This window comes from Nomascus leucogenys, chromosome 22a, assembly GCF_006542625.1.
Source record: "Nomascus leucogenys isolate Asia chromosome 22a, Asia_NLE_v1, whole genome shotgun sequence".
Classification (NCBI taxonomy): Eukaryota; Metazoa; Chordata; class Mammalia; order Primates; family Hylobatidae; genus Nomascus; species Nomascus leucogenys.
Window position 1 is genome coordinate 130,118,017 of NC_044402.1, and position 24,907 is coordinate 130,142,923.

Below are 24,907 nucleotides of genomic sequence, written 5' to 3' on the forward strand. Positions count from 1 at the left end.
ATTGTACACTTAAATAAAATTTTATGTTATGTAAAATTATGTAAGGCTGTTAACTTTTTCTTTGAAATATGGTTCCTGTGTAGGTGATTTTTATCTTGTTTCCTGTGTATCTGATTCAGTATTTCTTGTTTAAAAATTATACACGTGCATATGTGTGGGTCTCTACATCTGTGCATACATGTAGGTATATATATTTAACAATGCTTTCCATAAAACTGTACTTCTTTCAATACTTTAAGAGCAGTTTGAAAATTAAAGATCATTCAATTTTTAGAAATAAAAGTTAAATAATTTCACTCACATATAGTTTGTATTCTAATAGTCTATCACACTTCTCTTGTTTATATATAAGTTTATATTTACTCATCTTCTTATAGAACTCCTAGCAATACTGACAATTTTTGTTGTTGTTAAGGACACATTTAATATGTAAACAAACCAAAATAACTCCCAGATTTAATTATGTGAAGCACCACTCATAAATTGGCATAATCAACTTGGTATTTCTCTGTGCAGTATAGAAATATAAAATTATCCTCCAAAAAAATCCAATGCTATTCAGCATTTTATAAAATTCCTGGTAGCTTTTAAATCTTAGAAATCCTACTAAAAATGTACCATACAATCAGTTTTAATAACACTTGAATTCTCCAAAAAGTTTCTTGGCAGCCTCAAGTGGAATGTAATTCTACCCATCATGAGATATGTTCCATTTTACTCTGATTGAAAATAAGATACTTAAACATTTTTCAACATATGACAGTACTATATGTTACCGTCACTATTTAACATGATTTCAAAAATAGGATTTAATATCTCAAATCTTTTAATTTTAGAAAATAAAATAATTTTTATCTGTCTAGAAAATGCAGCATAGCTGCTTAAAATATTAAAAGGCCCATTTGATTTGCTCGAGCATGACACTAAAAGTCATTCAATATTTTTTTTCTTAATATGAAGGAATAATTTTGAGAAATGAATTGACCAAGCCACCCCACAGCTTGCATTTAGTTAGATAGTGACCCAAGATTGCATCTTATGACTTGAGAGGAAAAAAAAATGGGGGAGGGGGGGTGGGCAGTGGCCAGTGGGGAGCAGTGCAGGTTCTAGGTTAACCTTGTGGATGCACTGATTTCTTTACAAGAAATTCAGGCTCATGATAAATTCCATACCCAAGGCTGGGTACCAGCTTGCCCAAAACCGCAGCTCAAGGTGAATCAGAAAATTATAAATGTTAATGCTCAGAAACAGAAATCTTATTCTATTTTATTTATTTTATTTTATTTTTTGAGACAGAGTCTCACTCTGTTGCCCAGGCTGGAGTGCAATGGTGCAATCTCGGCTCACTGCAACCTCTGCCTTTGGGTCAAGCGATTCTCCTGCCTCAGCCTCCTGAGTAGCTGTGATTACAGGAGCACACCACCACACCCGGCTAATTTTTGTATTTTTAGTTGAGAAGGGGTTTTACCATGTTGGTCCGGCTGGTCTCGAACTCCTGACCTCGTGATCCACCCGCCTCGGCCTCCCAAAGTGCTGGGATTACAGGCGTGAGCCACCACGCCTGGGCACAGAAATCAAATTTAAGAGGACATTTTGATTATTTTTGTTCCTCCAGAAGAACTGAATTAATGATGACAGAAGGTGACAGTTAAGAACTGTCAACTCTGTCAACTCTTTTAGTTGAGAACAGAGAAGAGAAATGATCATAGGAACTGTATCCTTAAAAACTCTATGAGATTAGGTGGGTCAGAACTTGATGGAAAGAATATCCAGGGAGGGTCAAAGATAAGAAAAATCAGGAACAAGAAGCTTATACCTACGTTAGAAGCATAAAAATGAAAATTACTTAGAACTATTAGAACCCAGTAGAAGAGGTAATATTAAGTATAGTTCTCAGTGGAGGTTGATAATTAAGCATTGGATTAGCAATGTCATGGGTTAAACTGCGTCCCTCCAAAATTCATATTTTTTAAAATTAGCTTTCTTTGGTTGAGTAAAATTCATATTTTGAAGCCCTAACTCTCAATACCTCAGAATGTGGCTTTTCAGAGACAGTGCCTTTAAAGAGGTGAGTCAGTTAAACTAAGGTTGTTAGGTTGGGCCCTAATGCAATCTCACTTGTGTCTTTATAAGCAGAGATCAGGACACAGAAAAAGACACCAGAGATGCCTGTGCACAAAGGAAAAGACCTTGTGAGGAGGAAGCAAGAGGATGGCCCTCTGCAGGCCAAGGAGAGAGGCCTCAGAAAAAATCAACCCTGCCAGCACCTTGATCCTGAACTTCCAGCCTCCAGAACTAGAAGTAGATGAACTGCTTATCAGCCTCCAAAGCTAAAAAGAGATGTCTGTTGTTTAAGCCTGTAGTCCTTGGTCACAGCAGCCTGAGAAGACCCACACAAACAGGGAACGTAAGGAGACAGGGAAGCGACGATTAGGATCTTGTGTTTGATTCTGTGTCCACCACCCCAGCAGTCTGAGTGACCATGGCAAGGCCCCCTTTCTCCCATCGTCCACTGCCTCTACCTGGAAAACAGGGCTGAAATTATTTTCTTTACAAAATCATTGTGGGTTCTGAAAAAACTATATATCAAACTTCCTAGTATGGTTCCCAGTCCAAGGCTGGAGGAATGAATGAATTAAAAATGCTAATAATAACAGCAACAGGCCAGGCGTGATGGCTCATGCCTATAATCCCAGCACTTTGGGAGACCGAGGCAGGCGGATCATGAGGTCAGGAGTCTGAGACCAGCCTGGCCAACATGGTGAAATCCTGTCTCTACTAAAAATACAAAAATTAGCCAGGCGTGGTGGCACATGCCTGTAATCCCAGCTACTGGGGAGGCTGAGGCAGGAGAATTGCTTGAACCCAGGAGGCGGAGGATGCAGTGAGCCAAGATAGCGCCACCGCACTACGGGCTGGGTGACAGAGCAAGACTCTGTCTCAAAAAATAAATAAACAAATAAATAAATAACAGCAACAGCTAGCATCCACTGGAGGCTGATTTGCATCACCTGGTTCTAACCCTTTAGGTGAATTATTTCATTTAACCCTACTATTATAGTAGGATGTAAGAACTATAATAGCCCTATCTTACAAATGTGAAAACAGTGACATGAGAATGTGAAGTAACCTTTTCAAGTCTAAATAGCTAGTATATGGCAGAGCTGGGACACCAAGGCCAAGTGCTTACACGTCTCCTACACTGCACAGAAGAGAAGTGAATGACAAACCAATTAAGATGTTATAATGTGTAAGCAAAACCAGGACTTACGTTTCTATCCTGTTTGCGTCTTGGTGAAAGAATAGAAGATTTACTGATCAAGTCAAAATAAAGGAAAAAGTGAATTTTAGAAAGGCAATCACTCTAGCTTTATGTCAATATACTCAGTTATAAATAGTAATATAAGCCACACAGAATAGTCCAAGTAGAAAGAAAAATGGGTAACAAGGAGACATAAAGGGTCATGGCTTTGGAGGGAGCCAATATTTCAATAAGGCCAAGAGAAGTGTGGAAAATGAACAGTAATGAGAGCACTGGTCAGGCCAGGTCACGACTGGTCTTATACATTACACTTGGGAGTTTACATTTCCTTCTGAGGCTACGAGATATCATCTATTTTCATTATTTATATCTCTAATTATAGGCAATGTGGAGAGTGAATCAGAGGAGGTTGAGACCGGAAGCATGAAACCAGTTGTTTACTCGAATAATTGAGGTTGTGAGGGCCAATTTGTAGCAATAAAGATAAAGAATGTGAAATATTTTAAAGCATGATTTTATAAGTAAAATTGTCAATACAGGGACCACTTGGACTGTAGAAGAATGGAAGAGAGCCCAGAGACACAATGTAACATGAGTCAAAAATGCAAATGCCAGCAGGAGTCAGGTAGATAATGTTGATACGGAGAGTGGATCAGGTGTAACACAATAGGGACTGGCAGGGTCTGTGGCAAACTGGAGAAAGCATGCCCCTTCCAAAAAAGATGGCCGCCATAACCTGCAGCCAATTCGAAACATGGGGCCAGGTACCATACTTTCTGAGTGTTTAAGAAAAGTCCGAAATCCAAATTCTTGTTTGAGCCTTGTCTATTTTATTATTATTTAATTTATTTATTTATATTTTGAGATGGAGGCCTGCTCTGTAGCCCAGGCTGAATTGCAGTGGCGTGATCTCGGCTCACTGCAACATCTGCCTCCTGGATTCAAGCCATTCTCTTGCCTCAGCCTTCCAAGTAACTGGGACTACAGGCACTTGCTACCACGCCCAGCTACTTTTTGTATTTTTAGTAGAGACGGGGTTTCACCATGTTGGCCAGGCTGGTCTTGAACTCCTGACCTCAAGTGATCCACTCGCCTCAGCTTCCCAAAGTGCTGGGATTACAGGCATGAGCCACCACACCCAGCCGAGCCTTGTCTATTTTAAACTGTTGATAAATCATTTCTCCAGCAAATAAAGCATATGTATGGGCCCTGTATATGTGGCTTCTCTGTGTGAGTTAATGTTAAAGAGCTTTGAACCAAGGGGAATTGGATTTAAACACCATCTCAGCCCACTAAACTGTGGGACTCTGGGCTAGTACTTAATCACCCTGACTTTCTGCTTTTGTATCCATGAAAGAAAGATATTAATGCCTACAATTTTCATTTCTTATGAAGCTTAACTGCAAAAATCTATGCAAAGCACTTGGCACAGTGACTCTCCAGTTGTAAGTATTAATAAGAAGCAGCAATAATTATAACGTAATTTCCAGGTTTTCAGATTGGGGGACAATGTGGATAGTGTTGTTATCAAATGCAGTGGAAAATACAGGAGGAGGCTGCTAGGGGAGGCTTATGAGTTCAGCTTTGTGCAAAGTGATTTAAGATGCTTTTGCAGTTGTTCAATAGTCATTAAATATACAGAACTTGTGCTCAGGAGAGAGGTATGAACTAGAGTGCGGACTGGGAGCCATATGCACACGGATGGGAATTGGATTCATAGGTATACATGACACCACTTGGGGCAAATGAACAGAGAGAGAAGAAAGTTCAAGGCTGGAACTCTGAACAACTGTAACACTTGTGAGCAGAAGAAAGAAGAGGAAACCAAGAGCTTGTCTCATTGAGAGACCTCTCCTCTTGTTCTGCAGCTCTCTGTAGATCTCCCTCTCTCCTAGCACCTACCCCACCCTGTCTGCCTCCTGCATAAGTGGTCTCTGATTTTCTTGAGATCAGGGAACGTAACTTACATGTCTTTGTAACCCTGTTGCTCAGCATGAAGTTTGGAAAATGGTAGGCATTTGACCAGGGACAGATAAATGGACAGACAGGCAGACAGATGGATGGATGAATAGACAGCTAGCTAAATTTCAAGAAAGAAGTTGCAGGTTTTGGTCAGGAATAAAATATATTTTTTTTAAAAGAAAGAGAAAGAAAGAAAGAAAGAAAGAAAGAAAGAAAGAAAGAAAGAAAGAAAGAAAGAAAGAAGGAAGGAAAGAAGAAAAGAAAAGAAAAGAAAAAGAGAGAAAGAGAAACCAGGAGAGAAAGGTGTCACTGAAAACAATGGAAGAGAGAATGTGAAAAAATGGCACTGAACTTTGCTTGTAAATCACATGAACAAGCCCACGCCAGCCTGCTGCAAGATGAGAAACGACATGGAGCAAAGGAAGCTAGCACAGCCGAGGCCATTCTAGACCACTTGACCTCCATCAGTGTGGCCAGTGACCAGCTAAGCTTGCTGGTCAAATTGCTACTGCAATGTACAAGGATTATGAGCTAAATGAGTGGCTGCCATTTTAACCACTAAATTTTGGGGATGGTTTGTTATGCAGCAAAAGTTAACTGATAAAATTAATAGGAGCTACAGGATTGTATCTAGGATTGTATCTACGTGGGAATGTATGCCAGAGGGAGATTTTTGTTTTGCTTTGCTTTATGGAACAGACTTGAAAGAGTAATTGATCATACACTACAGGAAAATGTCACTAAAGAGATGATCAATAAATGTTTGTTGAATTGAATATCAAAAAGGCCCACTGCTGTTGAATCAAGGATCCTGTGTTTTATTAGTATTAAAATTTTGCTTTTTCTTACCAATTCAAGAAAATATGATGCAGGATGAGAATGAACTAATACTTTATATTTTCAGAGTCTGCTAGCATACCTCAGTATGTACTGAGGAGAGAATACACTTTTGGCATATTACCCAGTCTAAAAAAAGAAAGTGGGATATAAAATGCTATTCTGTTACAAAGAATGACAAAGAAAAAAAATGAATGCAAGGTATATCTGAATACACTTTGTAGAGATGAATGTGAGTACAGCAATTATGAGATAATTTTCCTGGCTCATATGATTATTAATGACCACTAGAAAAGGAATTCCAGACTTAAAGGCTGAGTCAATTTTGAGATGCTATTGCTTTAACTAGTAAATTTCCCATTTCCTTCTATCACCTAAGCTATTGTTATCTTCTTGTTCATATGACATCCTTTTGCAATGACTCACATCTCCTTCAGCCACCCTCTAAGTGACCTTCCTAAGAGAAGCAAGAACAGGTTTTATAATTCAAAGAATGCAGAGCCAGAAAACCAAAGTTTGAATCTTCTTACTACCGTGTGACCTCAGGCTTAATCATTTTTTCTCTAATTTTCTTACCTACAAAATGGCGTTGGCTCCTACTATGAAGTCCAGTAAGGTGACACATGTGCTCAATAAATGTTGGATTCTTTTCCCTTTAAACGGTGGTTCTGGGGTAATCTCAAGTTGCCTGTGTACTCAGAGTTTGTGGTTAGAGAAAGGAAGCTGGCCTATCAGTCAATTTGTGGAACACCATCCATTTTCACATTTGTATGAATCCCTCAGGGTCGTGACCCTGCATGTCTATAAACGGAGATTTCTGGAATTGGGAGGTGCTCACACATTGCTCTCTAAACACACAGTTACTGGGCCACACAGTGACGCTGGTGAACAGAGGTGGGGTCCCAGGGCAGACAGCAGTGGGAAGAAGTGGGAGGCAGGAGTGTCCCCGAGAACATCTCTGTACAGGCTCGAAAGGACAATCTGCTGAAGTTGTGTTTGTTAATATCAAACACTTGTATGTACCAGGCACTGTTCCAAGGGTTTTAAATATACTAAGTCCTTTAACTCTCACATCAATCCTATGAGATAAGAACTATCATTTCCCCATTTTCAGATGAGAAAATAGGGATAGAAAGATCAAGTAACTTGCCCAAAGTTACACAGCTAGTAAACAGCAGGTTTGAGATTTGAACCCAGGCAGTCAGATTCAGGTCCAAGCTCCTAACCAGCACTCTGTGCTGTGGCACCCAACACCTGGGGTATAGCAGCATATTAGTCCATTTTTGCATTAGTACAAAGGGATACCTGAGACTGGGTAATTTATAAAGAAAAGAGGTTTAATTGGCTGACGGTTCTGCAGGCTGTACAGGAATCATGGTGCCAGCATCTGCTTCTAGTGAGGGCCTCGAGGAGTTTACAATCATGGCAGAAGGTGAAAGGGAAAGCTGGCGTATCACAGGGTGAGAGCAAAAGCAAGAGAGAAAGGCAGGAGGTGCCACACACTTGTAAACAACCAGCTCTCATGTGAACTCAGGGTGAGAACCAAGGGGATGGCACTGAGCCACTCATGATGGACCCCCGTGATCCAAACACCTCCCACCAGGCCCCACCTCCAACACTGGGAATTACCTTTCCAAATCAGATTTGAAGGGGACAAACATCTAAACCACACCAAGCAGAAAGGCCAAGAATGAGAGGGCAGGTGCTCCAGGGTCTATCAGGCCTCTGTCCCTTCCTGACCATGTGTAGTAGAAACTACTTTTTGTCCTAATATCCATCTCTCCACTTCCCACGGTCTTACGCTTCTGATCACATGGCAACATAGAATAATGTCTACAGAGACCAGCCTCTTCTGCAGCTAGATGTACATCTGTGATGACCTTCTGAATAACAGACACAAGTGAAAATGTCCTGAAGTCACTTCTATAGAAAATTCCTTGAAAGAAGTTGGCAAGCACCCTTTGCTCTTTCACTGCTTCCCGCTTCATCCATCCTACTATCTAGACCACACAGATGATGACCGAGTTTTTCCTAAGTTTGGTGAAAGACATCTACCCATACACAATATGCTCAGTGAACCCCAGGGAGAATAAATCAAATATACAGGAATGTCACAGACAAGCTGCTGAAAACCAAAAATTAAGAGAAAACATTAAAAGAAGCCAAAAAAAAAAAGACATGATATACATCAAGCAATAGTAAGATTGACAGATGACTTGTCACCAAGATCTACAGAAGCATAAGATAACAAAATGACATCTTTAAGGCACTGGAAAAATAAACTTGTCAAACAGAATTCTACTTTCAGGGAAAATAACTTCTAGTAATCAAGGTTAATTAAGATATTTTCTGATAAAGAACAGCTGAGAAAATTTTTTGCCAGCAGATCTAGCCACACTACAAAAATACTAAAGAAAGTTATTTAAGCTGAATAGAAATAATAATAGGTGGAAACTCAAGTCCACAGGAAGAAATTAAGACCCCTAGAAATGGCACTCTGGGGGAGTAAATATTCATTTTTTCCTTAATTTCTTTTAAAAATGGTTAAAAGCAATAAGAACATTGAATTATGATCTTGTAACATACATAGCAGGAATATACATAATAAGAGAACAAATAATAAGGGAAGTTAATAGAATTTTACTACCATTAGGTTCTTACATTTTGCATGAAGTGATTAAATGTTGATTCTAAGTGGACTCTCATAAATTAAGGATGTACACTGTAATTCCCAGAGCAGCCACTAAAACTAAAACAGACACAACAAAAACCCCAAACCAAAAAACCCAGCAGTATAGCTGAAAAGCCAGTTGAGAAAACAGTATCTTTTTAAATATTCTATTTACCCACACCCCTGCCACCGCCAAAAAAGGGCAGGCATAGAATAAAACAAAGAACATATGTGAAAAATAGAAAATAAATAGCAATGAGGTAGACTTAGATCCAATCATATCAATGTTATATTGAATGTAAGTAGACTAACACTCCAATTAAAAGGCATGGATTGTCAGACTTTATTTAAAAAAAAAAAAAAGATCTATGTGCTCTCTAAAAGAAACCCACTCCAGTATAAAGACACATAAAAATGGAAAGTAAGGCCAGGCGCAGTGGCTCACACCTGTAATCCCAGAACTTCGGGAGGCCAAGGCAGGCAGATCATGAGGTGAGGAGTTCGAGACCAGCCTGGCCAATATGGTGAAACCCTGTCTCTACTAAAAATACAAAAATTAGCCGGGTGTGGTGGTGCGCACCTGTAATCCCAGCTACTGGGGCGGCTGAGGCAGGAGAATCACTTGAACCCAGGAGGCAGAGGTTGCAGTGAGCTGAGATCACACCACTGCACTCCAGCCTGGGTGACAGAGCAAGACTCTATCTCAAAAAAAAAAAAAAAAAAAAAAAAAAAAAAAACAAAAGGAAAGTACAAGAATAGGGAAAGATACATTGTGAAAAAGAAAGCATAAGAAAACTAGTATTCTCTGTTAAAATCAGAAAAGGTAGACTTCAAGACTAAGAACATTATCTGACATAAAAAGGGACACTTAATATGAAAAAGTGAGTACTCCAACAGGAAGCTTTAACAATCCCAAATATGTAGGCGCCTAATAAGAGAGCTTCAAAATACATGAAAGAAAAACTGCCAGCAAAAGAAACAGAAATCATCAAAGAAGCCCTTTCTTAGTAACTGACAGAATAAATTGGCAAAATGAGCTAGTTTATGCAATATTTAAATGACATATTCTTTTCATGTGCACATGAAATAAGTCAATCATTTTAATAGATACAGAAAAATTATTTGGCAAAATTCAATATGCATTCATTATTTTTAAGAAGAAAGAAAAACTCTCAGCAAACTAAAATAGAAGGTAACACTTACTGCATCTTTTAGGGTATATACGAAAAATCTATGGCTAATATCACACTTGATGATGAAATAATAAACATTTCCTCCCTAAGATAGAGAACAAAGCAAGGTTGTCTACTCTCAGCACTTACATTCAATATTTTACTGGAGGTTCTATATATACAAAAAGAAAAGTAAAAGAATAAAAAACATAAAGTGTAGAAAGGAAAATAAGACTTATTATTCACCAATCTATGATTTTATACAAAGAAAATCCAAAGAAATCTGAAAAAATTTTGGGAAATAATAGGTAAATTTAGCAAACTATCAGCATACAAAGTCAATATACAAAAATGAATAGTGTTTCTATACACTAGTAAGCAACTGGAAATTAAAAAATGTTTTACTGGCATTTATATTGTCAAAAAGCATAAAATAGGATTAAATTTAACAAAAGATATGCAAGATGTCTAAACTGAAAACTATAAAACACTACTTGAAGAAATTAAAAACACCCAAATAAATGAAGACATATACCACGTTGATAGGTTGGAAGTCTCACTACTGTTAATATTTAAGTTCTATTCAAATTGATTTACTGCAGTACTAATTATTTGGGGATGCCTATTGTTTGTAACTAAATCAAATTCTAATTGATAAATTATGTCAGCACAATCAAGTAAGTAGCTCTTATATGTCTTACACATCTCTTATATGTCTGTTATCTTAATTGTTAAAAATGGAAATAATAGAATAGCTCTATGCATCAAGTAGTTACAGTTGTACTAGTAGAAATAGAAGAAGACAGAAAAGAAATTGTTGTGTTAAAAGTAATAGCAAATTTTTATTGAGTTCTTATTATATACGAGACATTATGCTGAGCAATTGGTATCTATTATTTCTTACTTAGCGCAACCAGTGGATCAAGTAGGGTCTACCACCATCTACTTTTTACAGAAGAAGGTTTAGAGACTTCACTTTAGGGAACTAACCTAGGAACACTCATCTGGTAACTGGGAAAAATAAGATTCGGCCGGGTGCAGTGGCTCACGCCTGTAATCCCAGCACTTTGGGAGGCCGAGGCAGGCGGATCACGAGGTCAGGAGATCGAGACCATCCTGGCTAACATGGTGAAACCCTGTCTCTACTAAAAATACAAAAAATTAGCCGGGCGAGGTGGCGGGCGCCTGTAGTCCCAGCTACGCAGGAGGCTGAGGCAGGAGAATGGCGTGAACCCGGGAGGCGGAGCCTGCAGTGAGCCGAGATTGCGCCACTGCACTCCAGCCTGGGTGAAAGAGCGAGACTCCTTCTCAAAAATAAATAAATAAATAAATAAATAAATAAATAAATAAATAAATAAATAAAAAATAAGATTCAATCAGGTTTGTCTGACTCCGAATCTGTGCTCTTAAGCCCCAATCTATTTGCTGCTTCTCACAAGAGAGTTTGTGTAAAAGCATTCGACAAGTCGAAAATGCCATGCTAGCATACGAAATTATGGTCAGATCAGCTGGGCATGGTGGTGTGTCCCTGTAATCACAGCTACACAGGAGGCTGAGGCAGGAGTTCAAGACCAGCCTGGGCAACATAATAAAACCCCATCTCAAAAAAAAAAAAAAAAAAGAAGGAAATTATGTAATGTTAAACCCATAACTGTTATAAATTCTGTAATTTGACAGCTTTGAAAACCAGAAATTACTTAGCAATTACAAATTTTGAACTCTGTGTATTTGCATAAATGTCCTGAGCCTGGTTTGCCTATTGGCTCTCTGTATTTCAAATATCACATGGAGGATATTTTTTAAAATAATTATGGGCCGGGCGCGGTGGCTCATGCCTGTAATCCCAGCACTTCGGGAGGCCGAGGCGGGTGGATCACCAGGTCAGGAGATCAAGACCATCCTGGCTAACACGGTGAAACCCCGTCTCTACTAAAAATACAAAAAATTAGCCAGGCATGGTGGCGGGCGCCTGTAGTCCCAGCTGAGGCAGGAGAATGGCGTGAACCTGGGAGGCGGAGCTTGCTGTGAGCAGAGATCGCACTACTGCACTGCAGCCTGGGTGACAGAGTGAGACTCCGTCTCAAAAAAAAAAAAAAAAAAAAAACTATGAAATTTGAGTCCTAAGGAATAAACATGTGCTACCAACTCCTTATAAAATCAGAACTCTTAAAATAATTCAGATATCAAATTAAGAGCCAAGATGTTTATGTAAGAAACTTTAAGAGAAAATCATAAATGTTTTGGTGTTACAAGCCAATGTGTAATGTTGAGAGCTTTTTAAAAACTATTGGCATACAAAGTCAATATACAAAAATTATATATGAAATATATAAATGTTTACTTTTTTTTTAGAGCTGATTGGTTTTAAATACAAACCTAAAGCCATATTTTTAGGAGACCTTTTTTTCATAAGGATGCACAAGGCAACCAGTTCTTACACGGTAATTTATAAAATCTAACACAATAAGAAACATCTGATGACATTATAAATTTTCAGAACAAAAATTATAGCCATCAAATTTGAATACTAGTTTTTAATATTCAAGACGCAGGCATGGCCTACTAATCAGCTGATGGAGACCAGACATTGGTTGATTGGTAGCTGTTAGCTACAATGCATGTTACAGGTTTGTTGTATATATTTTGAAATTTTGAGTCAAAACTAGCTTGTAAACATGATAGTGATCACAGAAAGGTCAAATGTTACAAACATAGTTTCAAAAATTAAAGGGAGACCACATGTGAAACAATGTACATTCAGAAGAAGCACGTGTGTAAGTGATCCCAAACTCAGATACAGTACCATGTGAGTCTGATTCCCCCTTGTAGAAATATAGAAGTCTGTGAGTCAAAGCTAAAGCAAAGATGAGTAAACACATCTCTGTGTTGGAGTTACAGAGTGTAGGGCAGTACGATGAGTGCTAGTAAAAAGACATTTTACAACACAGTAAAGGTGGAAAAGGCCTTGGGTCATCTGTGGCTGAGATGGTCAGAACAGATTTCATCTTCCCCCAAAATTCCTAAAAAATAAACCAATATTCTCATTCACTCTATTTACTCCTTTCCCTCTTTCTCTCTCAATATAAATATACAGACATACATTATATATAAAGAGTTTTCAATTCAATCTCCAGACCTAGGAACCTCTCTGTATTGTCCTGTTCCTACATAATGTTACAACTCTAAAAGAAATTATTTGAGCTAGCCTTTGGTAAAGTTTCTCTTTTTATTAGCATGGCTCTTTAAGAGATTTGACTGGTCAATCTAGCAATAATGATCTCTCAAGGTGTTTTTTAAAATTGCCCTTATAGATATGCAAATTAAATTAGTTATGGTAGCAAAGCGTAGAGAATTGGAAAAGGAAATTTAACATCTCTGGGTTCAAGCACATTCATGGACACATTTAACCTCCAAAATATGAAAAACTACAGATAGGAGAACAAATACAATACTGCTATGTAGAATAATGTAACATAAATAATAAAAATAATAGTAGTATTTATGAAATGACTAAAGGATTAATATGCTATAAGAGAGGAATAATATACAGTCCTAACTGGAAGCTAATAAGCAAATATATTTGGATTTACAGTCTTCCTTGAAGAGTAGAAAATAAAAAACTATTTGGTGATGGTAGCCAAAAAGTGCAAGCAGAAAGATGAACATAGTGATATTTCTGGTGTGCAATAGTGTAATTCAAATGATACAGACCTAAGATGAAGGACATAAGGAAATCTTGGAAAGAAAACACAAGAGCTCCAGAGAAAAGGTCTATTTCAAACACATGGAAACAATGGCAGCAGCCAAGAGATTTAAAACAACTGATTTTCAAACAAGGGGAAAGTTTAGAAAAGGATGAAAGATTAAAGAATTACAATGGAAAATAAACAAAATAGAATTACAAAAGAAACCTACTGAAGAGGAATGCAAAAAAAGTAATTTAGCTGGTTGACTTTGCTTCAAATTTTGTATTTGAACCAATATTAAAGTGAACATTACTGCTGAATTATTTATTATGTAAGTAGAAAGAAATCAATACCCTTGAGATACACCCATTATGGAATCAGATATTTAAGACCAAAAGAAAACATTTCTGGAAGATTTTAAATTGCAAGACAATGAAGTCACTCTATGTATTGTCAGAAAGCAACAAAGGTGTCAGAAATTTTTGCAATACTAAAGGAAAATACAGAATAAAGTGCCACTGGCATTTTTTGCTGACATGGTAAAGACAATTCACATCAAAGAAATAATGTGTACAGGCATTTTAAAACAACTCAGCGTTCCATTGCCTTGGCAAATGGTTCCGGTCAGAAACCTAGGAGTCATACCTGATTGTTTTTCTTCTCTTAACCCCCATATCCATCCAATTAGTGGATCTTACAGACACTGTCTCCAAAATACATCGTGAACTCAAACACTTTCTTGCAACTTGGCTGCTACCATCCTAGCCAAAGACACAACTATTGATATTTCGCTCCCATTATAATAGTTTTCTCTTATGAGATTCCCTGTCCATCTTACCCCTACAACCGATTCTCCAAACAGTAATAATAATTTTCTTAAAATGTTAATATTATCACGACTTCCAGTAATTCCTAGAATAAAAATTGACCTCCTTTCCATAGGCTACAAGTCCTGTGTGCTCTAAGCCCAGCTCACCAGTCTTACACCACATGCTTCAGAAGCTGGCCCCACTGGCCTCCATTCAGTTTCCAGAAATAACAAGCCATTCCTCACCTTGATCCTTGCCACATGCCATTTCCACTGTCCAGAAGCTGCTGCTCCTACCTGCTTACAGAGCTGACTCCTCCTTATGTCTTAATTTTTGACAGAAGTGTTAGACAAGCAGGCCTCTCCTGATCGCTTCATCCTAGGTACATAACCCTTTCTTATTCTGTATCACAGGACCCTGCTCACCCCTTTCATAGCACTTTTTATTTGCAAGGAAATAGGTGTGTATTGGTTTCCCTGTTTATCACCTGTTTCCCACCCAGAACAAGACCACAGGCTTCTCGGAGGAGGAGCCAGGTTGGTTCCTCTCACCATTGTGCCTTGGCATCCAGCATAGTGTCTGAGCTATGGGAAGTGTGCAGTAAATGTCTGTGGAATAAATGAGTGGATTAAATGAATGGTGTAATGAAGAACATATTCCAACAGATTTGCGACATAATGGAGTAGTTAGGAAAAGCAAATTGACAAATATGGATGAGGTTTTGGAAATTACAATGAGGGAATATGAAAGGAGAAATATTAGTCATTAGACGTTTTTATTACAGATGTATAAATGAATAATCACTAGATCAAAAAGAAAGTAGAAAATATATTTATTTATTTTGTGATGGGGTCTCGCTTTGTCTCCCAGGCTGGAGTATAGTGGCATAATCATGGCTCTCAGCAGCCTTGAACTCCTGGCTTCACGTGATCTTACTGCCTCAGCCTCCCGAGTAGCTGAGATTACAAGCACATCCACCACATCCAATTAAATTTTAATTTTTTCATGGAAATGTGATCTCCCTATGTTGCCCAGGCTTGTCTTGAACTCCTGCCCTCAAGGGAACCTCCTACTTTAGCCTCCCAAAATGCTGAGATCATAGGCATTGAGCCGCTGTGCCCAGCTGAAGATAAAATAGTTTATGAAGTATTCTGCTGCATAGCACAGGAAAGCAAGGAGAAGGCAGAATCCTGACTCCCAAAGAGCTCATTCTTGTACAGAGGAGACCAGAAGGACGTATTTGAGATAATGAGAGAACAAGTTGAGGCCATTTTTCCTTCCTGAAAACATTAATGGGACGATTCCAGCCTAGCAGGAAGGGTTGAAGGACCAGCCCAGGCTGTCAAAATGGAATCAGTGTGTGCGGCACCAGCTCTAACTGTGGCAGAAATTCAGAAGGAAGAACCACTGTGATGTGTGCAGGTCAGAAAAATCTCATGGGAGAGTTGGCTTTTCCAACTGGGCCTGAACGAAAGCACAGGAGTTGACTTGGCAGAAGAGGACAAGGAGTGATGTTTAAATCAGAGAAGGGGTTTTGGCCAGTGTTTATGGAAAACTTAATTGGGACCACATTTGTTCTGGTTCTAAGAAAGCAGACAGTTATGCAAGATAAAGAGAAAGGGGAATATCTAGGAAAATCAATTACAAAATCATCAGCTGTAAAAGACCCCATAGGATTGCATTTTAAATGTGACTTTGAATTTTTAAGAAAATCCATTTGGGAGAGTAAAAAATATATTTAAAGGACTTTTTCTTGAGCAGAACAGAAAGTCAAAGTTAGATTTGAGACAGAAAAATGAAAAACAGCTAGGAAATCATCAGAAGAATGTTAAATCAACTCTCCCTTCACTTGGACTACATAGGAGGGCATAAGAGATAAAATGTATTTAAAGGATATAGTTATATGAACAAAAATAATTGGCTATTGACAATGGAGATTTAGAGGTTTGGTCAGAAGGTCTGCATTTCATTTCCCTCTGGATCTTCATTTATCTAACCTAGACTAATTGGGAGCAGCCATGCATCAGGCACTGCTTCAAGATTTTCCATTCTAGTGAGGAAAACATACAATAAAAAAACAAGTAAATAGGTATCCTCAGCCAGGGCTAAAGGTTACTGAAGCAGGGTGGGAGGGGTGGAGAATGGTGGGGGCTGTGTAAGATACTGGAGTCAGGAAGACCTAAGTGACACAAGGGGGAGAGAGAGCCATGTGAGGGCCCCTATGAAGAAGGGTACAGGGTCAGGTGCAAATGCTCCCTGTAGCATTGGATGTAAGGTGAATGGTTTCCCCCAAAGGACAATTTCTAAGCCTTTGGCATGTTTGAACAACAGCAAGAAGTCAGAATCTGGAGAAAAGGAAAAGAAGAGAGGAATAAGAAATGAGGTTAGAAATTGTGGAAGACAGTGTGGTGATTCCTCAAAGACCTAGAACCAGAAATACCATTTGACCCAGCAATCCTATTACTGGGTGTATACCCAAGGGAATAGAAATCATTCTATTATAAAGATGCACACATGTGTATGTTCATCGCAGCACTATTCACAATAGCAAAGACATGGAATCCACCCAAATGTCTGTGAATGATAGACTAGACAAAGAAAATGTGGTACATATACACCATGGAATACTATGCAGCCATAAAAAGGAATGAGATCATGTCTTTTGCAGGGACATGAATGAAGCTTGAAGCCACTGTCCTCAGCAAACTAATGCAGGAACAGAAGACCAAGTACCACATATTCTCACTTATAAGTGGGAGCTGAGCAATGAGAACACGTGGACACAGGGAAGGGAACAGCACACAATGGGACGAGGGGGCTGAGCGAGGGAAAGCGTCAGGATAAATAGCTAATGCATACAGGGCTTAATACCTAGGTGATGGGTTGATAGGTGCAGCAAATCGCCATGGCACACATTTACCTATGTAACAAACCTGCACATCCTACGCATGTATCCTGAAACTTAAAATAACATTTTTAAAAAAATAAAAAACAAACAAAATCTCAGCCCCCATCCCATACCTGCTGAATCAGACTATGCATTTAAACAAGATCACTTAGTGATTTGTATGTACATTAAAATTCAAAGAGCAAAAAATAAAAGAAGAAATCAGGTTGGAGAGGTAGCCAGGGATATGTTGGCCCCAGACAACACCTTGGATGAGAAATCAGTAGAGATTTGAAAGGCAGGGAATGAAAACATGTCACCTGCATTTTAGAGGGATCACTTTTCTCATCTTCCCCCTCAAAAATGCTCAGCTCCCAACAGCACCCCCGTATATCAAGTTGTGTAAAACTTGTCAAAAGCTCGTGTGTCTTCTCCCTGGCCTTCTCCTTGTCCTCTCATAGCCAAATCTGTCCACTTCTCTCTATCTCCATTGTCACCTCTATAATGCATTCACCATTAAAGCTCATCTAAAGTACTGTAACAGGCAACTAACAGGTTTCTCTAATTCTTGTCCTCCCTAGATCCATTCTTCCCCCCTAGACACAGTAATTTCTTCCAAGTGCTGAAATTCTTCTCCTCTCCTGCTAAACCCATTCATGGTGCCCTTGTCCACACTCTTGGGCCATGTGCAATCCACTTAGCCCACTGCTTAAAGGTCTACCTGAGCCAACTCCTACTTCTCTCTCTAGCCTTCTCTCTTCCCTCCATCACATTCTGCAGCACGGCTCTGCTGAACTGCATTTTGTTCCTCAGATTTCTCTGTCTCTCTCTCCTTCCCTAACCTCCCCCTGCTTTTCTCTCTTCCTGAAAGATTCTTTCCTCTGCCTGCAGCCCTACTCATTCTTTGGGTTACTACTTAGTCTTCAAGTGTGTTTGAACATCACTTCCCTTGGAACACTTCCTGACTGTCCCTCCAGCCCTCAGTCTAGGTGAGTGGTCCCTCTTCAGACTCTACCACCTGATTACCCCAGAGGAACCCTGTCACACCCCTGATCATACTGTCCATGCTGTCTCTCGGGGCCACTATTCCATAAGACCCATGAGGCTGAAGCCATGTATGTCTCACTCACTGCTGAATCCCTTGTGATTAACACAGTAACTGCTACAAGGTAGCTAATCAATAAATAGTATGTGAATTAAGTGTTTTATCAAATAAATAATGCCATATTCATATGATAGAAGCAATCATTAATAATTCTTTAGAATAATAATTAACAATATAGAACATTTGGAGCACGTTGTTCAGTTAAAGACGCTCAATACAAAAGCGAATACACAGTCAGATCCGATTTTGGTTTTCTAAAAAGGGCATTAATAAAGTGACCTCAAAGATGTTCACCTAAAATGTAAAGTGATTTTCTCTTGGGGTTGGAATTCGAGGCATTGTTTTTCCTTTGAGCACATTTGAGCATAAATTTCTTTGGTCATCAGGGAAAAAAAATCACGAAAATGATTTAAAGTGCTGTGTCAAGTCACGGACTGTCACGGAAAAGAGGACCCTGGTCAAATGCAATGACGGTGGCCAGTAGTGAACAGAAAGTCCCTTGTGAGTGTCCTGGGTCACAGCAGCCAAGGACATTGCTAAGGGTAGGCTATTTGGGAGTAGAAAGTGAGGAAGGGACTCTAAACATGACAACTTCTTCATAGAAATTATAATTAAGTGTAATTAGGCCAATTTTAAAGAAGAGCAGTGGGAAAATGTCTTAAAAAATGGGCTAAATTAACTGAGGAGAGGCGTCAGTATCTATCTTCAGCTGCCTTTTATCATTATGATATCAGGTCACAGGAGATGAAATGAGGTTGGAAAAACAGAGTCAAAGAAGGGTTTATTTAACCAAAAATAATACATGATAAAGCAATTAACAGAACATTCTTCTACTTTCCCAGTCTTCTGTCTGTTCAACGCTGTCTTGGGCCTGGGTCTCTCTACATGTCCCCTGCCTTAAGGTGGTCAGAGTCAGAGCCTAGACCTGAATAGTTCAGAAGGGCCAGGACTGTATCACATGATATTTTGGTCCAAGTGAAAAACAAAAATTTCACTTTAGCTTCCCCCATTGTTGTGGTCTAAAGAGGGGTATGTGTGAGGAGATAATTCTGCTACAAGAAAAAATGAAAATTATATTTACTACTAGGGTATTTACATTTCTATCATAAAGGATCTTTGTTGCATTTAAGAACCATGATATAATATGAATGTTTTGCGTTTAGCATGGAGAAGTTAGCTTTTAATAAACAGACCCTCCCACAAATCTGTTAAATCTGACAAGAAAAAATAAAAATAAAAAGCAAAAAACTTCCTCAAGGCTCTGAAAAGTGAACCAATGCAGGCAGATTTTGGAAGGGAGTCAAAATACAGAGGCAGCAGCCAGCATGAGGTCAGTTTCGCATTTGGGGGGTTCACAAGGCCGGCTGCCACAGCCGTGACAGTGGCACAGGGAGATACGATGACATCACTGAACCTGCTGTTTCAGTGCAGAGGGACCTGGGAAGGGAAACTGCCTTTGCAAAATTATAACTGAGGAAATCATGACAGTGAAAGAAATCAGACCTAACCAACTCCACCTTGCTTCTAACCTTTAAGCTATCCTTGTTCATTCCTGGGCGTAGGCCAAGCTATAGGAAGGAATTCAGTTCATGGTTTGACGCTGAAATAAAATTGCTAACAGCCCTTTCCCAAAAAGACCCCTTTCTTGCTTAGGGAACCAGTCTGCCTTTGCAGGATTAACAAATTAGCTACAAGATTAGAAATTACAGTTTAGGGGGTCATGCAGCCTCTGGTTCCAAGAGTCTGAACCTCCCCAAGTTGTTCTTGGGGATAACATCACCATTGTAAAACCTAACATCAGTGCTTGAGATATTCTGCAGCCCCTACACTCGATGGATCAGCTGACACCACCCAGACAGGTAATCTGGCTCAACCAGTTCTGCCATCCCACCCAGGAGCAGAAGACAGCAAGAAAAACTCACTTTGACTCCCTGTGATTCCATCTCCAACCTGGCCAATCAGCACTCCCCGCTTCCCAAGCCCCTACCCGCCAAATTATCTTTAAAAACTCTGATCCCCGAAATATCAGGGATACTGAATTGAGTAATAATGAAACTCCTGTCTCCCGCACAGCCAACTCTGCATGAATTACTGTTTCTCCATTGCAATTCCCACATCAGCTCTGCCTAGGAAGCGGGCAAGGTGAACCCACTGGGTAGTTACAGAAGGAGCCTGGAGAAGGCACACCACGAGGAGTGAGGGAAGGTTCTGGGCAGGGAGACAGCCAAAGAAGGGGCCTCCAATTCTGAATATGAACTCTCCCGGAGTCTCTGGATGACCCCTACACCACCCCTAAAATGGCCACTGGAAGCAACCAGATGAGATGAGAGCTCTTGCGCCCTGCGGGCATCATGAGTTTGCAATGAGTCTAGCCAGTGAGATTCGCACATTTACTTCAGTGAACGTTGGTTAATGCATCTTTGTGATATGGGGAGTTTCCTCATATATAAAATGTTATTGTCAGAATGGTTTTGAGATATTTACTCATTCATTCATTCAACAAATGTCTCGTATGTTTCTACATGCCAGATGCTTTAAGGGATACAGAAATGTTTAGCATTCCTGTCCTCAACGAGCCCGGAGCCCCATGAGGGACAGCGGGTGTACATCCAAATAGCTACCACGTGAAGTAAAACTGGATCAGGGAGGAATTGGTGCAGCAGAAAGAACATGAACTTCAGGATCAAACAAACCTGTTTAGAGTCTCAGGAATTATCTGTCAAATGGCATAATAATACCTATCTTGTACAGCTGTTGTGCAGATAAAATGGTGGCATTTATTAATTACTTATTCTCTGCAAGGTACTGGTCTAAGCACTGCATATTCACCGCTCCGTTAATCCTTATAATGACCCCGTTAGGTAGGCACTAATACTACCCTCACTCAATAGATGGGGAAAATGAGGCATTGAGAATTTAAGTAAATTGTTCAAGGTCACCAGGCAGTAAGTAATCAAACAGGTTCAAACTCAGCAAAGTCTACTTGAGCCTCAGCTGTTAACTGCTAAGTTATGCTGAATGATCATCTCAAAGTGCTGGCCGGGCATGGTGGCTCACGCCCGTAATCCCAGCACTTTGGCAGGCCGAGGCGGGCAGGTCACCTGAGGTCAAGAGTTCGAGACCAGCTTGGCCAACATGGCGAAATCCCGTCTCTACTAAAAATACAAACAGTAGATGGGCATGGTGGTGGGTGCCTGTAATTCCATCTACTCAGGAAGCTGAGGCAGGAGAATTGCTTGAACCCGGGAGGCAGAGGTTGCAGTGAGCCGAGATCGCACCACTGCACTCCAGTCTGGGTGGACAGACTGAGACTCCATCTCAAGTAATAATAATAATAATAATAATAATAATGTCAAAGTGCCAAGCACAGTGCTTAACACATAGGAGGCACTCAACAAATGGCAGACAGCATCAGTACTGTTATAGGTACTGCCGATGCTGTTGTTATTACTGTGAGGCATAAGAAAGAAACCATCGCTGCAGTTCAAGACCTATGCCTGAAGTTTTAAAACTAAAATGTTGTAAGAATGCTAAATAATTGTCACGTGCAGATCCGGACACACACCTTTAGAAATCAGAATTTAGGTTTATCCCTTAGGTATATCCCATCTCTTTTTTAGAAGAAAACCATGAAGGTATCATTTAAGTTTTCATTCATTCATTCATTCATCAAACTGTAACTTCTGACTGCCCTCTGTCAGCACTAAAGTGGGCGTCAGAACCATTTTCAAAAGGGAAAGAAAGCTAATGTGGAAAGAGGGTCCTGGTCATTCACTGAAAGTGCAGCCATTTTCCCCAGTGCTAATGAAAAAAAGCAGGCAACTAAAATTCCTTGCTGCATTTTTATTTAAACAGTCTCAGATAAACTGCTATGCAAATAATAATAATAATAATTCAGTTGTAAAGCAAAATTAATGAGTTGTGTGCCAAACAAAAAAATAAAATTTTGGACCGGCGCAGTGGCTCACGCCTGTAATGCCCATACTTCGGGAGGCCGAGGCGGGCAGATCACCTCAGGTCAGGAGTTCAAGACCAGCCTGGCCAACATGGTGAAACCCCATCTCTACTAAAAATACAAAAATTAGCTGGGCATGGTGATGGGCACCTCTAATGCCAGCTACTCGGGAGGCTGAAGCAGGAGAATCACTTGAATCTGGGAAGCGGAGGTTACAGTGAGCCAAGATTGTGCCACTGGACTCCAGCCTGGGCAACAAGAGCAAAATGCCATTTCAAAAATAAAATAAGATAAAATTTTACTCACACTTAATAAATCTTAATACCCTGCTTTGATTCTAAAAGGTGAAACTATATACTACTCCAAGGATCTCAGCTGCTATGATTCCTAAATGAAGTGCTGATTTAGGGATAATGCTGAATTTTGAAAGAACAAGAACAGCATTTTATTCAGGACTGTTAATTTTATGAGGGTATGTTGCACGTTTCTTATGTAAATACATGCAGTTTCATATGGTCCTAAGAGAGTGCTTTCACCAAGATCAGACATGTTAGGATGCTGGAAAAAAAAAACAACTAAATCCCAAAACTATATCACTCTTAAATCCTGACTGGGTAACATGCCCAGCTTTTGAACAATACACATTATCTGAGAGATAACTTTTATGACATGTGTTGCTATTGCCTGCAAATCCCTTTAAGATGAAAAGCATTACCACTGAAATTTGAGTTCAACAAAAGGATTTATATAGCTAGGTTATAAAATGAAAAAAAAAATTGTTTTGTAAATGCTTGGAGCTTGTTGCGGTGGAATTTAACCTACAGGACCTTTGGGCCAACATAAAGATTTAGACCCCAGGCATTCCCTAGAGTCACTTAGAGGTTATGAAGCTTTTCTATATAAGCATGACTTGAAACATGATGGATTTATTGACTCAGCAAGTAGCTTTTAAGCTGATATATTCGAATTAAAGACTTTAAAGGATAGGGTCCCTTAAAGGTAGTAGTCAACCTTCATCCTTTTTACCGAAGGAAACTAAGGGTGGAAGAGATAAAATTATGTGACTTACCCAAGGTTAGATGACTAATTAATAACAGTCATCATAATAGCTAACATTTACTCAGCACCTACTATTTGCAAAGCACAGTGCGAAGGGCTTTCTCCATCCTTCACGCTAACTTTAAACATGTATACTAGTGTTACTCCATTTTATAAATTAAAAAATGAGCCTCAAAGAAGCCAAGACCTTGTCAAAAGAGGTAGGTCCGGATTTCAAACCTAAGCAGTGTGACCCCAAACCACATGCATAACCACTCCACTCTACTGCCTCGTCACAGGGCCTAGACTCAAATCTACTGACCTCCAGGCCAGAGAAAGACACCAACTCTCCATCATTGGCTATGAGAGTTTCCAGATTATAAGATCTTTGATGTCTGATAGCAAAACCCAACATTGCATTCTAATAGCTATAGGACTGGAAGATGCGAGTCCTCTCTCTGGTTGTAATACTTGACTTTGTAATTACAGTGTAAGAGCAGTTCATACAAAATCTATGTATTCCATAATCCTATCCACAGGAATAGTATGAGAAAATACCTTTAATGTTTTTAAAATGCACTGGATAAAATGATATGTTTTCAAAATAGTGCATAAAGCCCCATATTCTCACTTTGGTCTCTGATCGCCATACGCCTTCCATAACAGGTAGGTGCCAGGAAGGTGGTTCCGTTTGACCAGGTGTGCTCTCCAGAAGGGGATGGTCATGCTGCAGAGCCAATGGATGTCCTTTATTGCTGGAGGCTTTCATCACTATTGATGTCTTTTTATTCTTTATTAATTTATGGGTATTCTACTTCAAATACCCAGTGGAGGGGAGATGGAATTAAGATACTGATAATGGCTACAGAGTAGTATTCAGACTGTATTTATACATGTATCTAAATACATTCATATATTGAAATATGCATATTTAAACACCAATATGCAGTAATCCTAAGTATATATAATTAGACATCTTCAGAATTAAAATGCATTCAGTTTAAAACTTAAGGATTTCAAAGTTCTAAACCAAATACGAAGACAATAAATTATTAAGCAATAATGCCAGATTCTAAGTGCTTATCTCTGTCGTTGCTGTTATCATTCAATTAGGTGGATATTAGAAAACATTCATGATGTTTCACTTTTATTTCTTATCATCCCTGCCGTAACAAGAATCTGAAGCTACACTTTCCCAATATGAACCTAGTAAAAGCTAAGTAGAAATTCAGGAGAAATACAGAGCCCGTTGATGACGGATAAAAATCTCAGTGTAGAAGGGCAGACGTGTCCCAAAGGAGCACAGCTATGAAGGTGACTGCAGCTGCCTCTCGGGCTGCCCAATTTGGAACTTTGGGAAGGAGCAGGAGCCACAGAGACAGTACCCAGGAAGGATGTTCAATCTCTACGGGCCTACCCAGGTCAGATGGAAAAAGGTCCTCGAAGGAAACAAGATGGAGATGAAAAGGGGGGAGAAGAGAAAGGATGCGGATGTGTGCTGTCGAGAGCTCTATCCGGAGGGA

At 39.5% G+C, this 24,907-nt stretch overlaps 1 protein-coding gene across 1 annotated transcript in view; it reads right to left on the reverse strand.

Moving 5' to 3' along the window:
- Positions 1-24,907, reverse strand: part of DNER (delta/notch like EGF repeat containing) — a 355,032-nt gene that overhangs the window by 92,303 nt on the left and 237,822 nt on the right. The window lies entirely within an intron of this gene.